The sequence below is a fragment of the Calypte anna genome, chromosome 5 (assembly GCF_003957555.1).
Source record: "Calypte anna isolate BGI_N300 chromosome 5, bCalAnn1_v1.p, whole genome shotgun sequence".
NCBI classification, from domain to species: Eukaryota; Metazoa; Chordata; class Aves; order Apodiformes; family Trochilidae; genus Calypte; species Calypte anna.
In genome coordinates, this window is record NC_044250.1 from 7676901 (window position 1) to 7691081 (window position 14181).

The 14181-nt window shown below is 42.3% G+C and overlaps 1 protein-coding gene across 3 annotated transcripts in view; it reads right to left on the reverse strand.

Annotated features, from left to right (window-relative positions):
* The window catches only part of FAR1 (fatty acyl-CoA reductase 1), a 34542-nt gene extending 33978 nt beyond the window's left edge, over positions 1–564 (reverse strand). For 2 of the 3 annotated variants that reach the window (XM_030451364.1, XM_030451361.1), the window contains exon 1: positions 491–564. The gene's annotated coding sequence lies outside the window, so the exon portion shown is untranslated. Of the gene's footprint in view, positions 1–86; positions 116–490 lie in introns of those variants that run through there. The other variant, XM_030451362.1, reaches the window with a different exon arrangement.
* Positions 565–14181: the final 13617 nt, after the last annotated feature.

Genomic DNA, 14181 nt, shown 5'->3' on the forward strand with positions numbered 1-14181 from the left:
CTGGCAAGAGGCCTGTCCGGCGAGAGGAAGGCAGAGCAGATGGAGAGGTGGGTGGGCGAGGAAGGGCACGGTGGGATGAGTGATACCCGTCTGCTCCGGGCCCAGCGGCAGGTGGAATGGGCCGGGCCGCCATGGGCTCCAGAGTTTCGGCCTCGCCCATGCAAGACCGCAGCGGTACCGAGACAACCGCCCGGAGCAGCCCTTGGAGTTCTCCCTTCTAAGCATCGATTGTGACAACCGAGCTCCTCCGCCTGTACCGCGCCACCACGACACACCTCACAGCTCCCCGACGCCTGCCTTCCCCCTTCCTCCTTCCCCCCCCCCTCCCGCCCTGCCTCCCTCCTCAGCAGCCTCCCGGAAACGGGCCAGGGCGGCCGGCTCCCTCCGCGCCCCCCTCACGGACGACAGGAGAGGATGGAGCGCCTCAGCTCGCGGCCCGAAGCCACGCCGCCTTTGCCCAACTTCCCGCCGCAGCTCGGGCAACCGCTACCTGCTTCGGGCGGCGCCGCCCGCCAAGCCTCGCTGCCCCGCTCCCCGCACCGTCCCCGCCGCTCTGAGGGGCTCGGGCAGCGGTCCTAAAAGAGCCGCTCCCGTTGGCCGTTGCGCAGCCGGTACGCGCCCGCCTATTGGCTCCTGGCTCCGCCGCTCCGAAGGACGAGGACGCCGGGGGTTGGCGGCTTCCAGGAGCCCCACCCAGTGCTCGGCGGGTGGGGCGGCGGGGCGCGCGGGTGGCTCGAGGTGGGGAGGGAGGCTGTGATTTGCCGCCTCGGGTCCGCGCGCCCCCTCCCCGCCCCCGCTTCCCGCTCCCCGGCACCGACACCAGCGCTGAGGAGGCGCCGAACCGGCAATGCGGCAGCGGGAACGGACCCCACTGTCCCCGGGACTGTGCCGCGCTCCTTCCGGCCCACCCGGAGGAGCTGCACCCTGGCCGCGCGGTGGCTCATCGCTGGCCCCTCGTAGGCCCCACCGGCGGAGCCCGCCCTGCTCGGGGCTCTGCCGCGGTTCGCTCCGCATAGGAGCGAAAGGCGGGCCCGTCACACTGCCGGGCGGTGTGCGGTGGCTGCTTGCACATCTGACACCTGATACCCAACAACTACTTCCTTGCCACAGTGATTTCACCAGTTTCTGTTTAATTTCTAAAAGTCGGAATATTGGGCTAAGTCAGTTCTGGTTGAAATAAGCCAGAAGGGCCCAACCCAGCTGTGGAGGCTGTTGAAAGCAGCCACGGCCTTCATGAAATTGAACCTGGTTATTAAGGGAGTTGGAGAACCCTGTGGGCAGAGGTGGACCATTGCCACTAAGCTGCCGTTTCCACAGCAGCAACGCTGGAGAAATTTTTAGCAACTTGTCCCTACAAGCTAAAAGCCTGAGGACCCCATGCAGCACTGCATGTGCAATGTCAGTATGATCAGCATAATGTTGGTACACACTGTACCTGTGCTGCAGAGATCCTCATGCTGTGCTTACCCCACCATTTGTCAACAAAGACTGCCAGCCCACAAAGCAACGTGCCATTAAGCCATGCCTTGCCACCATTTTTTTCACAACTTTTTAGTTATTTCACAACTAAATATTTCACAGGTGGACATGCATCAGATTTAAAAAAAAAAAAAATTAAAAAATTAGGAAACACCATATATAAGCTTTCACAACCACTGTTCAAATTAACATGCATATAAAATATTATATGAGGACTTGAAAACACTATCTGCAGGTTACCTTTTCAGAATGGCTTCTGCCTGATCGGGCTGTGAGAATGGAAGCTGTGCTGACAGAATCTGCAGCAGTTCAACTTCCTTGTTTCTTCCTTATTGTTAGATGTGTACTTTCATGATTTATCTACTCCATACTAGTTAAACCTACTAATTGCTTCTTGTCAGAGTACTCAGAATCACCTAACTAAACACTATCATAACTGTTGGTAGACAGTTTTTCAAAGACTATTTCTCCAAAAATAACTGCTCGTTGGAGCTGATGCTTTATTTGCAACTCAGTCAGTGCAAAGATTGGAGTCTCATCATATTCCCGATGAAAGGTTTTACTAATTTGTTCTGTGCTATTATGGCACCAGAATTTCCTTTCTTGTTCTAGTAAAATTCCCTATAGTCAGCAGTGCTGGAACCCTCTGCCTCACTAGAACCCCTCCTGCCTGAAGGAACGCCCACCCCACTAATCCCAGCCCTAATCATAATTGAAACCACAAGCCTCCTAATTTGGCCACTAGCCCTAGGAATGCACCCTACAGCCAACCTTACAGCAGGACACCTGCTCATCCAACTAATTTTCAACAGCCACTGCAGCCCTATTCTCCATCATGCCAGCTGTATCCATCCTTACTGCAAGCATACTGCTCCTACTAACCATTTTAGAAGTAACAGTAGCCATAACTCAAGCTTATGTCTTCATACTGCTATTAAGCCTGTACTTACAAGAAAACATCCAATGGTTCACCAAGCACACTCTTATCACATAGTAGGCCCAAGCCCATGGCCAGTCTTTGGAGCAGCCACCGCTCTACTCACTACATCAGGACTTATCATATGGTTCTATCACAGCTCCCTAAACCTTCTATACCTAGATAGAATCTCCACATTCCTAGTCATACTACAATGATGACAAGACATTGTCCGAGAGGGGACATTCCACGGGCATCACACTCCAACCATCCAAAAAGGTCTCCGATACGGAATAATCCTATTCATTGTATATGAGGCTTTCTTTTTTCTTGGCTTCTTCTGAGCATTCTTTCACTCAAGTCTAGCACCCATCCCAGAGCAAGGAGGACAATGACCCCCCACAGGAATTCAACCTCTAAACCTGATAGAAGTCCCACTACTAAACACAACCATCCTCCTAGCTTCTGGTGTCACCGTAACATGAGCCCACCACAGCATTACAGAAAGCAATCAAAAACAAGCAATCCAAGCATTGACCCTAACAGTTCTCCTATATTTCACAGCAATCCAAGTGATAGAATACCACAAAGCCTCATTCTCAATCGCTGGTGGCATCTATAGCTCCACCTTCTTTGTTGTCACAACATTCAGTTCGTGTCTTGAAATTGGTCCACGTTTCTAAGCAATACCAGTATCTTCCAGAGGTTGCTTCATTGCATCTCTCTGGTTTTAAGCAAGGCCAATAGCTGTAAAAACTTTGTGCCTTTTATTAACTTTCCAATAGAAATCTTTTAATTTTGCATCCACTCCCAGATTCCCCAGTTTCCCTGCTTTGGAAATTGAAAAGGCTGTGACTGGCAGACATGAGAGAGGACAGGTGCCAGACCAAAACCATGAAATATCACTAGAGATGACAGCCATGCTACAGGAACACAGTGTTCTGGTTGTATAACTTCATCGCTATATACCTCAGAAACAGAACTGGTTATATGCAAACAATAGTCATGTATCTTATTTCAGTAGGCTGTGAATACATTAAGAAGAATGAGAGTTTTTGCCTAAACTACGGTGTATATTTACCAGAAGATAGTTACTTGTGAGGGGTATATATCAATGCTCACTTCTCTTTCTTGGTAAATGCAACCCATTTAATTAGAGGATCAGTAAACACAAAAAAAATATCACTTTTTGTACTGCCAGAAGCACACACACAGTTTCTGTTCAGCAAGCTTATGTTCTCATAATATTTCATTTGAGATAGATTACAGCCATGCCTATAAAAGGTGATTGTAAAGGGTGTATTTATAATTTTATGGGCATTCAAAGCTCCTAGCCTTGAGCTACAATGCATTCCAGTCACAGTAATATAGTCTGGAATTTGCAAACTTACTTTTGTCCATGGTACAATAGAGCAGTTCAAAACCAGGGCTTTGAATGGACAGTTAAGCAATACAGTTAAAACTGTGTTTGCTAATTTGAGGTTTCAACTAGGGTTGAAAGATAAGGATCTGATCAAAACCAGTTAAACTGTACTTTTGCATGTAGCCTCTCCCCTGACCAGATACTTACAGACATGCTGGTAAAATCCCCCTGAGCCTTCTCTTCTTCAGGCTGAACACTCCCACGTCTCTCAGCCTGTCCTTCTAATGACAGATACTCCAGTGGCCTGATCACCTTCATGACCCTTTGCTGGACTCACTCCAGTGTTGTCCCAGACTCCTTTGTACTGGGATCCCAGAAATCTCACCAGTGCTGAATAGAGGGGAAGGATCAGATTCCTTGACCTGTGTCAGAGCTCTGGATGCAGTCCAGGAGGTTGTTGGCTTTCTTTATCACGAGGGTACCTTGATGGCTCATGGTCAATGTGCTGTCCACCCAGATCCCCAAAGCCTTTTCTGCAAAGCTGCTTTCCACCTGGTTGCTCCCCAGTCTGTTCTGGTGCATTGGTGCAGGGCTTTGCATTTCCCTTTGTTGAACTTTTATATATCTTTGGCTGCTTGACTACCCACAAACATCATTTCTCCTTTTGCATTCTTGCTGCACCACTTAAAATCAGCAGAAATACCTGTTATGAGATACAAAGTATAAAACAATGTCATACTCCTTATTTTCAAGGACTGAATAAAAAAGCATCCTAAGTGTACTGGCTACACTAGTGACTCCTGCCAGCTCAATATTAGTGATATTTGCATCTTTTCAAGATTCAAGTAAGAATTTTATACAATGTTCCATAAAAAGTTTCAGTGAGATCTTACACAGCAAAGCTATTTTCATACCTCTATGGAAAACAGATCTCTTTATGGCTGCTTAGGCCTATGTTTGTTTTTCTTATAACTACTTCATGTCAGCAGTTCATAAAAAGTGTGAATTTGATGAATGTATCTTAGTTTCCTCTCTGTCATGTCAAACTATCAAGGTTTGAGCACATAGTGTTTTGGTTTTTTCCCCAAGTAAAAAACTATACATTTCTATATAAATGAAATTTCTCCTCATTTGTATTAGCCTAGGCTATTGGTTCTTTTAGTATAAATTTTAACTGGCAATAATAAATTATTTGTATTAATATTTCTTCTCTATATCAGTGTTTTTAATTATTTAACCAGTTGTGGAGCCACCAACACAGGAAGGACATGGAGCTGTTGGAGTGAGTCCAGAGGAGGGCCACAAAGATGATTAGAGGGCTGGAGCACCTCTCCTATGAGAACAGGCTGAGAGAGTTGGGCTTATTAATCCTGGAGAAGAGAAGGGTCTGAGAGACCTTATAGCAGCCTTCTATGCTGAAGTGAGGCCTAAAGTGTAGTTATCAGTCTTGTTCTGCAAGAACACCACCTTTGTTCATTCAAATTTATTAAGGCAACAGTCATCTCAAAGCCAGCAGTCGTGAGGTTAGCAGCCCTCTGATACTGCCATGGGTAAATCCCACTGCCCAGGAAACATGTGGCCTTCTCTTGAGGCAGATTCACAAGGAGTGTCTTTTTCTTAAGGCTTCTGGTTGCACTTCTCTGGAAAAGATAGCTGTTGACATGGCAGAATCAAGTAGATACAGAACAAAAAAAAACCCAAAAATAAAAGGAAGGGGGGGATGGCTGCAGTTAGTAGGGCAGGAAAAAAGATTTCAAACATTAATGTTAGATGTTATGCTTCTGAGCAAAGTTCTATTATTCTTCATCAAGGTATTCAATCTGGCATAACACAACTAGATCATAGAACCATGGAGTAATTCTGACTGGAAAAGACATTCAAAATCATCAAGCCCAAACATTAACATAGCACACTGCCAAGTCCTTCACAAAATAACATCCCTAAGCACCACACCTACAAAGCTTTTAAATACCTGATGTGATGGTGACTTGATCACTTCCCTGGGAAGCCTGTTCCATTGCCTGACAACCCTTCAGTAAAGAATTTTTTCCTAATATACACAACCTCCCCTGGCACAACTTGAGGCCATTTCTTCTTGTTCTATTGCTTATTACTTGGAAGAAGAGACCAACTCTCACCTCCATACAACCTTCTTTCAGAGACTTGTAAAGAGTGAAAAAGTCTTCCTTTAGTCTCCTTTTCTCCAACCCATTTTCTTAGCCACTCCTCATAAGACTTGTGCAATGAGAACAAGATCCCTGCTAAAGAGACAAGGTTGTAACATACAGTTAAGTATTGACAAATGCAAATCTTACCTTAGGAAACTACAGCATGAAGCAAATGTTATGTTGAGGTGACTCCTATTGCTATTGTGAAATGATCCCTCTGCCAACATCAGAGCCTGGAAATTGTCCCTAAATAATACTGCAGTAGATGTAGCAGTGCAACAAAAGAAGGCTAAGTCTGATCCATGTTCACCTTCTGGCTGTCAGGCATGGTCCCAATACCCATTCTGAGATTTTTTTTGTTTCCACCTGCCTAGGACTGGCTCTAGAATCTCATGTGAGTCATTGAGTGATATGACCTGGAATGTGGTTAGAAAAGAAAAATTAGAATAACAGTGGTAGCACTGGTGGATGAAAAGCTTAACATGAGCTGGCAATGTGTGCTCACAGCCCAGAAGGCCAACTGGATCCTGGGCTGCATCAAAAGAAGCATGGCCAGCAGGTAGAGGGAGGTGCCTCTGCCCTGCTCCAGTGAGACACCCCCTGCAGAACTGCATCCAGCTCCAGAGTTCTTACCACAGAAAAGACCTGGAGATGTTGGAGTGGGTCCAGTGGGTTCCAGAGGGACGGAACACCTCTGCTGTGAGGACAGAAAGAGAGTTGTTCAGCCTGGAGAAGACTTTCAGTGGTCTGAAAACTGAGAGACTTTCAGTGGTTAAAGTGGCCTTATAGGAAAGATGGGGACAGATATTTATTTTTAGCAGGGCCTTTTGCAATAGAAGAAGGGGTAGTGGTTTTAGCTTAAAAAGGGGTAGATTTAGACTAGGTATAGGGAAGAAATGTGTTACGAGGCTGATGAAACAGTGCAAGAGATTGTCCAGAGTGGTGGTAGAAGCCCTATCCCTGGTGGGGATATGGAAACATTCAAGGTCAGATTAGACGAGGGTCTGAGCAACTTGTAGTAGTTGAAGGTGATTCTATGATTCAGTACTCCAGCATAAGGACTCAGAAGTAATTATGAGCTATGATCTCATTTTGAAGTCTAAAGATCCAATAATATTGGATTAAGGCCCTCACAATGGTGTTGACAGACCTGATTTCAGTCCTCACTTTGCTGGATTAGTAACAGTGTTAATTCTTTCTCCCATGGTCCAGGAGAATGACCTTGATAGCAGGCTGCCATACACCCTTGGTGCCAGTCTTCTGTAATCTCTTACTTGCTTTGTATAATAAATTCTTCAGAACAGAGATGTGGATGAGAGACAGAATGTGGATTAGAAAATACATCCCTCCTCCTAACTAGGAATCTTCTATGAGGGAAAACTGTCTCAAGTCTCCTATGGACAGAAGCAGCTTTCTGTCATTGGGGATGTAAATTACATTTCTTGGCATGACAGACTACTGAGATTAGACTTGAATGCATTACTTATAGAGACAGGGTTTCCATATAGGAGCAAAGCAGTCAGCTGCCTATATGTTAAATACCTTTGCAAACCTTAACATTGATGAACTTGGAGACTCAAGAGTAGGAGAAATCAAACTGCAAATTTTTCTTCTGTGAGACATTTTATTAGCTGCCCCTGTTCAACAATGGGGCAGGATTTCCAGTCTTTTGACATACACACAATCTGATACTCAAGACACAGCTGCAATTTAGGCCTTCTCTTCTTGTTTTTTCCTGTATAATGCAGGACAGGTTTTTGTGACAACTATTATGGCATAAAGCAGTATTTTGTACTGTGAGTTTGTTCTGTCAAGTCCTGGTTTCCCTAATAGTGTATCATTAACATAGACACACAGTAAGCACAACGCTTGGGTGCTTCATTTTGTTCTTCCCTGTAGCATGTAGGTGGTGAGTTCTGCCATGCGTCCATGAACAAAGGATTATGTACAATCACATCACTGTATGGTGCTATAATTTCCAGACCCTAAGTTACAATGCAGGTAGGTGCACCCAGCAGTAATTTAGGACATCATACATTACAGAGATCTTGAAATTAGTACGTAAACCAAGTATCTTATTTTTACAAAATAAGAAAGTTCAGAACATAGGTTACCTTGAAAAGTAAAACAAACTACGTCAGAATAGAGGAGATCTGCCACTGAGCAATATCAGGCAGAAATCATGGGAATGGCAGTAAGACACTTTAGGTTTGTGATCTCTGATAAAATGTCATGTAGTGACAAGAAATGCTTCTGCTTGTCTGTTATATCACTGATGGGAGAAAATATGAATGCAGACAGTTCTCAAAGGGCACTGACCTGGTAGCTTTTTTACCAGGAGCAGATGCTTGTCAGGAGTTAGGAGACTAGTAGCCAGCTATGCTGAGAGCTACAGGCAGATCAATATCTACTTCTTCCACTTAAAAATATCATTAAATGGAGCTGTGTCTCCAGTTGAAGGCACAGGCAAACTGGTGCTCTTCTTGCACTACCTCTTAGAGCCTTTTTCCATTCTAAGGCCCTACCCAGTCATCTAGGGTTGTCTGCTCAGGGCCTGACTGCATCCCACAGCAGGTAGCATGAAAGATCCCTAAGCAAACTCCTAGCAGGCTAACAGAGACACATGTCCTGGAAGGAAGCAGAGAGAGACATTCAGCTTCAGCTATAATATATTCTAGGCCACAATCTGAAAAAGGCCTTTCTCTCATCACCCAGGTAATTAGTTTGAGTGCAGTGCTACTGATGCAGTGATACTGATTCCAGTTCTGGGGTTAGCACACCAGCTGGGCTATCTGATATCTCTGATATCCAGTAGTCTGGAACAGAGTCAAATATAGTTACCTTATAATAGACACTGGCCTATTTATCTCCCTTCACAATTTTTTTTTTTTTTAGTGATAGGAGTACCTTTTATCCAAAAGTCTTAAAAAACCTCACTTTTGGCTAACTTTTATTTGTAAGTGCTGCAGCAGAAATAATCAAGAAATAATGCTAGAAGCATATGGTCTGGACAAAGTGACATACTCTCTTTGATATGACAGAATTTAGAAAAAACCCAGAGATACCTGCGTTGTCAAACTGGAACTAAGAAACAGTGCTAGGCTTTGCCAACTGATCAAACTTGCAGTCTTCTGGATACACAGAAGGTTTGGCTGATTCTCAGTCTTTCTGTGTAGAAATTCACATGCTCACAAATACAAATGTGTGCTCTAGCTTTATGCTGGCTGCACATCAGGAGGTGACTTGACAATACATCACTACTTTTGTCCTTTTCTCTCATGCCATGGTTTACATGGGAATAAAATCAGGGGCTATGCCTTAGAAAGAGGCTGCAGTACTCATTAACTTCTCTATCTATGCAGTCAGGGGACAGGGACACTGAGGCCACCAGAGTGCACATCTTCTGAAACAGTCTCAATGGCTTTTTCATCACATTTTTTCTGTTTTCTTCCTACAGAGAAGCTCATTTCTAGAATTTTTTACTGAATTCCATTTCCCAGAAGATACGAAAGCCTCTTTCTAGTCTCCAGTCACCTCAAAGTTGCCCAAAGATGTAAAGACAAAATCTGATTTTATTCTTCTTCCCTTGTTTATACATGTGGGTCCATCTCTTCAATATGAAAGAAGTTATTTTTAGTCCTACTCTAACACAAAGGACTGAGTTTCTGTTACAAGGTTTCAGCTTTTCCAGGCTGAAAACCAGTTGGATTTTTAAAATTATTATTTGCTTTTCTCCATTTTGCCCTTCGCATGTCATATGCAACATATGGTTTCACCCATCTTCTCTTTCATCAACGTCTTTAATCTTCTTCTAGGGCAACTTGCAGTTACTCTTTGCCGCAGCCATCACAGTATTTCTTCATGGGTGTTCTTTGTTTCCCTTCAACCAAAGTTGCCACAGATGGTTGTTTTATATGTTAGTTTTTGACACACTAATTTTGCTTATAATTTATGCTGGGGTCATATCCTAATTCTTGATTATTTATTTTGGTTTGGGGTTCTGGAAGATTTATCCTATAGCACAGCATTCACTTTGCAAGGACTGATTTACTCATTCTACCTTTAATAGCATTTTTTGTTAGTCCCTGCTATATTAGTGGCCAGCTTTTTATATTGCAGTTCTCAGTGTAGTCAAGGCTACCATATTTTATTTGTTAAGCTTTATCCTTTAGCAGAGGGTCAATCTAACTTTGCAAAATTTACCATATTACCCAAATTACCAACCCTTACCATTTAATTTACCCCAGTTTCTGGGGGAGTCCTGCTATACACATTAGCATCCTCTGTCCTTTCCTGAGCTACTACCTTCAGTGTCTCCAGCACATTATTTAGGAGTTGTGTCTTTCTGTCTCAATCTCATAGTTTTCTACGTACTTATATTCAATAAAGGATGCTGGCTGATTATTCCAGAAATACTCCTCCAGTCTTTCAAACACATTTACCATACCCTGTGGCTTTCTCCAGAATACTTTATTGTTCATAAAGCCACTTCTTTTGCAGCTCCTGAACCCTTTTAATTGTGGTTTTCATGTGAGAGGCAATATGGAACTGCTGAGATTCAGGGTCTATCTTTTTATTCCCAAATTAGGCTATTTCTACTACCTAGACTTGTGCTCAGATGCAGTGTAAAGTTATATAATCCCAGCTGAATGCTGAAGCGTTCATCTTCCAAGTAATAAAATATTGATTTGTTCCCACTGACATTTTAAAACACATTAGAAGCATTTATACTGGTTTTCCTATTTGTGTTTAGAAAACTCACATCTGGATCATATTTAATCTGACATCTTTTAAATCTTGCACAGTGATGGGTCACCTGTGTGAAATGAGCATGACATTAGAAAACGGTATGTTTTCAGAATGATTGTGAAAATCATAATTTGATTGGAAAATATATGAGTATTGTTGAAATATTACAGATGGCTGTTCATGATAAAGCACTCCTTCCTTGAATAAAGAATATGTATTGTTCTCTGAGTGCTATAGATTTCTCAGAAAGCTATTACGTGCCACACCTTGGTAAATATTAAAGACATAATCTTGGGTGAAACCAGTATTTGTTTATAGAAATGTAAGTGTAGAATCACACTTGCCATCTCTAGTCATCAAATGGTACAAATGGGGAAAGGCATGAGATTCCTTTTTAGAGTGTGTTGGATTGCACATATTGCAAACATTGCTTTCATGGTGGATATCCAAACCAATTTCATTGCAGATGTTTACACAAGGATGAAATATTTCTTCCAGACATTATGAAAAAAGATTGGAGAAACTGGTGCTACAAGAAGCATGATATATAAGCAGGGCTATAAATTGTATTCTGTTAACTCATCCAATCTGCATGAAAGTAAATAGCATGCAGTGACTGTAGTTTCAGTGAGACTTCATACCCTAGATGTGATAATTATTTTGGCTTGTAAAACCAAAGGCTCCTGTAGTGTTTTTATGTTTCTCTCTCTAGTATTTCTGCTCCGTAGGTAGAAAAGCAGAGCTGATCCAATTGCTGTGGCTAATGGGCTGCACTCCACAAGCCTGAGACAAGAACACATGTTGAGGCGAGTGCATTCTAGTGACCTGGGCACATCTGCTTGTAAATATTTATCCATGCTATAGTATGTTTGGTTTCTGGGACTCAACAACAGTTATAAAGAAATTAAGTTACCACTTCAGTTTTAGTCATAGTGAAACTAAGGCACAGAAAGCTTAACTGACTTGCTGAAGGCTGAACAGCCTTCCAAGGTTAAGAAAAAAGATTCAGTCCACAGTTGCTGCTGCACCTAACTGCACCCAGCTTTACTGTACTTAAGTATAAAAATATTATGGCATTATGTTTATCTAATGGCTTCAGCAAACATAGCCATGCCTACTGAAAACTGAGTACATGGAAAGGCTGCTGCTGATTGTCCTACAGCCTTGGAGAAAGGTGCATGTAGAGGAAAGAAATATGTAAGCATACTTACAAATCCTCCCAGATGGACTGACCCTGGGTATTGTATGTTCTGTTGTGCCCTACAGAGGTTAGAGTGGACCTGCTATTGAAATATCGGTCTATATTTTCAGTTATATATCTTCTGGTTCAGAACTGTGTTTGTGAGGAAATAGTTTGCTTTACATTTATCTTAATTCTTCCATATTTGCAGTTAGCAAATGTTGTATTTCTCAAGGAAACTATGAACTTCGTTCTTAGAAGGAAAAAAAGAAATGTCTTTCCATTCACAAAGATGATTCAGCAAATGGCTATGCACATCACAGTGCATGTTTATAAAAGGTCTTGATATAGTTTATTTACCTCAGGTCCTTCTTTCTCACTGACTTTAAACCAACTTGTTAGCATAACATCAGTTAGCTGCAAGAAACTGCTGCTGACAACATGAACCACAGTGCCCTTGCAGAGAGAAGTGCATATATTTTGCACAATACCTCAAGGCAAGAAGCTAGGGGAGCAACTCTAGCACGAAGATTACACATTAATGTGTTATGTCCATACGTGGGCAGAGAGAAGCAAGGAGCCTGTGTTTACTGTAATTTAAACCTTTAAGTCATTGTTTCACCTCTGTCCATCTGGCTTATATGTACGAGCTTTATACTTGCCTCAGATCTGTGCTCTTTCCCAACTAGCAAAATGGGTTACAGCTGCTGTATGATGGGCTCTGACAGCGCAGTGCAAGTGCAGCTGTACAGCCAGTGTTGTAGTTGTTCATTTCATTCTCACCTCTACTATGTTTCTTCCTACTTACTACTTCTGCATGTAATCTACTCACTAGATTAGAAATATGTTATTGACATTTATCCCTTGATGTCTGTGTGACTCTGTGCTGCAGCTGGGAGAACAGAGAGGACATGAGGATAGAGAGCAACAGTAGGGTTAATAAAACAGAAACCACCATTAGAAAAGCCATAATTTTGGACAAACTCCAGCCTGGAACCCAAGAACAACTATGCCAGTGGATACCCTGGGACAATATTCTGGGGAGCAGTTTAGAGGCAAAACTGGGAAGCAGCATGGTGAAGACGTGGCATCAGCATTTCAGTCATATAAGTGGTATCTGCCATCTTAATTTTTCATGTAGAGAAAAAAGTGGAAGTATTTACAAAAGATGACTGGAAAAATTACTGTTATGGAGGATACTGCAATAGATTGATGTAATGCTAAAGACATTACCGTTGAAAATAATCTATTCTGTACCTCTTAGCGAAGTTTTCTAAAAAAAATACTTTTTTGTTAATTAAATCTGTAATTCTATGGATAGAACTATGAGAGGTGAAAATACTTCAAGTGATTTGTATCTTCCACTTGATTTTTCTTTTCAAAGAATTCAGAGTAATAATTACTCTGACATCAAAGACACTACTGCAGAAATATTGAAGCATGGACTCTCACAATTCTTTGTACAATGATTTCCTGATGTGCTTCAGTCTGGAAGATGAAATAGATTTATGCGTGTTGATACAAGGAGATGCCTCCCATACTTGTGAGAAGGATAAAATTTTCAATGCACCAGTAACTTCATTTGGGACTTCTTTGGGAATGCTTTTACAATTTTACTATCTTTAAATTATTTAGTACTTTAAATAATTGCAGGCAGAAAAATTGAAAGCAAAAGTGATCTGTTTTAAAAGTGGCTAACAGAGCAGATCCTAGTGAATGGAAGCTAAATTACTCCTAATATCAGGTCTTACAGGAAAAAAAATCCAATAAAAGAACAACAGTGAATTAATATTCTTGATCATTCTCTCCCTATAGTTTTATTCACTAAGAGTGTCACATTAAGGTTAGAAAAGCAGCTGTTGAGTCATTCCTGTCATGAAACAATGCTTTGTACAGTATTTTCCAGAATCTCTCATGTTGCAATCTCCAAGTTTCAGCTTTCTTTTCTTTGTCAGCTGGATTTTGCACAAACTAGAGTCTCAGTTGCTTTTTGTTCATTCCATTTGGATGTTAAAGGTAAAGGGCTCTGTAAATGCCAGCTTCAGATAACTCACTGTTCTGATCTTGTGCTCTGAAAGAATAAAAAACCCCTTTACATGTGGGAACACTGACTGCCAAAAAGAAATCTGATATTTGTGTCTTCCTCATGAACAATTGGGTGCTCCAGTTTACCTACAACTGGAACAGCTTGCCTGAACAGGCTTAAGCCCATGGAAAGGAAATAAGAGATAAAGAATGGTTATGTCACAACAGGACTTACTCTAATGTGAGCCTGGAATGGAAGAAACAAGATGGACCCTGCATAGTCATCACTACATGGGAGAGA